The following is a 2950-nucleotide window of genomic DNA, read 5'->3' as shown; positions in this document are numbered from 1 at the left end:
GAGGAACACAAACATTCAGACCAGAGCATATATATGTTTTGGAGTCACGGCTGAGAAATCTAAAGACCACAAGGATGTAACCAGCTGGCTGATTTAAAGACCAGCCAATAGACATTTACTGGATTGGGGCTCACCTCGAACATAGCGCATAGAGAGGGAAGGAATGCCTGAGGGCTTCTGTGGGGATAGGGTCAACCCCTATCTGAGCGATTCACCTCATGGTGCAAGGAGTCATTAGCAAGAAAAAGTTAGAGATGGATCAGGTGCCTTTTTTTTTTTGCTACTTTGTCAAGGCAAGAGACCCACAGTTAAGTCACCATGGCAGCCCACAGCGAGGAAGACTTCCCTGGCTCTTCCCACCACTTCAGCTAGGGAGGCACCAGGGGTGGGCTAGTGACGGGAGACAGAACCTCCGCACACCCTGTCCTGTCCCAGACACCAGCCAGAGCAGGTCCCAGCTTTACCTTCTCAGAAGGCTGGAAATTTTAATTATTACATCAAAATAGATGTTTTAGTTGCTAAAGTTAGGTTGTTTTAAGGATATAAGAGACTGGAGGACTTCTACTGGATTTCAAGTAAGTTTATGTATTTATTTTTTTTATGGTGAAAAAAAAGTATGTTTAGATTTAGCCAGCTGGACGCGTTTAGATGATCCCAATTTTGTTGGCAGCATCCAAAGCATCATAGTCAGGAGCCAGTCGAACATATGCTTTCTTTTCTCCATCGGACCTGATCAGAGTGTTGACCTTGGCCACGTCAAGGTCATAGAGCTTCTTCACAGCCTGTTTGATCTGGTGCTTGTTGGCCTTGACATCCACAATGAACACAAGAGTGTTGTTGTCTTCTATTTCCTTCATGGCTGACTTGGTTGTCAGCGGGAACTTGATGATGGCACAGTGGTCAGGCTTGCTTCTCCTGGGGGCGCTCTTTCGAGGATATTTGGGCTGCCTTCGGAGAAGCGGTGTCTTGGGCCATCGGAGTGTAGGTGACGTGCGGATCTTCTTTTCTTTCTTCTTTTTTCTGACTATGGACGCCTTTCAGTACTGCTTTCTTGGCCTTCAAAGCCTTTGCTTTGGCTTTGGCTTTGGGAGGGGCAGGGGCTTCCTTCTTCGCCTTCGGCGCCATCTTTGTGAAAGGGTTTTTTTCAAGTAAGTTTAAAGGGAAAAAGAAAAGCAACCTTACAGAGAGGGTTTGAATAAGTCATGAAAGAAAACAATAAGATTAAAAACCTACGTCTTATTATTTTAAAATATTTTAAATGTTTTTTAAATGTTATAGTTCCAAATTCTTGTATTTTATTCTCACAATGAACCTACAGAGATATATTGAATATTAGTCTATGAAAAGAATTCTTCCTGGTCTTTGGGTGATAAAAGATGTGTATGACATTGCTCAGCCTTAGTGAGATTCTCCTTTATATCTGGAGAATAATATATTAGTAATTATACTTTAACATAAATATAATTCATATGAAGCTAAGTTATGGATTTTTACTAGAAAGAATTGGGAAGTGTTCATACAGCAAGGGCATTATCAAGGTTTCTCAGAGAATGGTAGTTTTTTTTTTAAAACAGGAAAACAAAAAATAACAGCTTCATGAAAATGGCAGTCTAGTAAAAATATAGGGTATTTAGAAAGAGAGAATTGGATAGTATGGAATTAGAGTATAGTGGATAGAAGAATGTCAAAAAAAGTATCTCAGGAAGGTATTTGTGAGTAAGAACATAAAATTTTTTAAATAAAAAAGACTTGCAGTGTACCTGTTGAAAGTAAAATGTATTTTTTGAGGTCAAAGTGAGAGAATATATGATTTTATGAGGTTGTGGACATTTGCATTTTGCAAAAATGCAGAATATGCATTCTATAAGCCAAATGTATACTGTATCTATTAACTGAATTCTAGAAAATACTAGAATTCAAATGTTCCCATGTTTATTACTCTAAATGAATGTCAATGGGGGCACCTGGGTGGCTCAGTCAGTTAAGCATCTGACTCCTTGTTTCTGCTCAGGTCACGATCTCATGGTTCATGGGTCGGGCCCTTTGTTGGGCTCTGCACTGACAGTGCAGAAACTGCTTGGAATTCTCTCTCTCCCCCTTTCTCTCTGCCCCTCTCCTGAATATGTGCTCATCACTCTCTCAAAATAAAAAAATAATATGATAAACTTAATAAATGAATGCCAGTGAAATACTGGTCCCTTTTGGAAAGAGTATTATAAATGAAAGGGAATTATTAATTATCTTTGAAACCAAATTGTTGGCCATCTGTAAGGAAAATTGAGTCTGAGAGCTGTATTTCAAGAAAAACTTCATGAAATTGGAGATTCAGAGAAGCAAAAAGTAGCATATTTTAGAATAGTCTATCAGGAGAGACTCATGTTGACCTTTAAAAAAAAACAAAAGAGCCAGTATTTTACCAGTAAAATTAGTTCATCCAGGCATAGCAGAGGAATTGCAATTTGGGACAAGAAAACTATGGTGAACAATTGACAAGTCTGAGAGAACAGAGGAGAGATGCTTGCTTTTCTAGAGGAAAGGGGGAAGCTGGGAGAGGCCTTTCCACTGAGTTCTCATTGGCGGGCTGTTGCTGGGCAAGAAGAAATCCTCCCTTCTTCGTGCTGGGGTTTGTTAAGTCAGCTTCGTCCTGCTGGGGAACAGGGGGTGTGCTTCTTACCGTGAGCAATATGGGTGTGAGAGCTCCCCCTTCAGAGCGTCCCAGCTCCATTTTAAATGAGGTTTTCTTGATTTATTTTAACGCTAAATAGGTTAGAAATGTTAGTCTGGACATTTTTTAAAAAGTTTACAAAAATGAAAAAGTGTAAAAAAGTAAATGATAGCAAAAGCCATTATAAGGGAGCCCCTGCGTGGCATTTCTCAGTTATATATGAATAAACACTAGTAATGAACATTGATACGGATAAAGGCAATGAAAGTTTTGCAAAATGTTGTC

The 2950-nt window shown here is 39.5% G+C and overlaps 1 pseudogene; it reads right to left on the bottom strand.

Moving 5' to 3' along the window:
* Positions 1 to 644: 644 nt before the first annotated feature.
* Positions 645 to 1125, bottom strand: LOC115290498 (annotated as a pseudogene).
* Between the last annotated feature and the right edge of the window lie 1825 nt (positions 1126 to 2950).

This window comes from Suricata suricatta, chromosome 4 (assembly GCF_006229205.1).
Source record: "Suricata suricatta isolate VVHF042 chromosome 4, meerkat_22Aug2017_6uvM2_HiC, whole genome shotgun sequence".
NCBI lineage: Eukaryota > Metazoa > Chordata > Mammalia > Carnivora > Herpestidae > Suricata > Suricata suricatta.
Note: the sequence above shows the minus strand (reverse complement) of the source record. Positions and strands in the feature narration are given on the sequence as shown.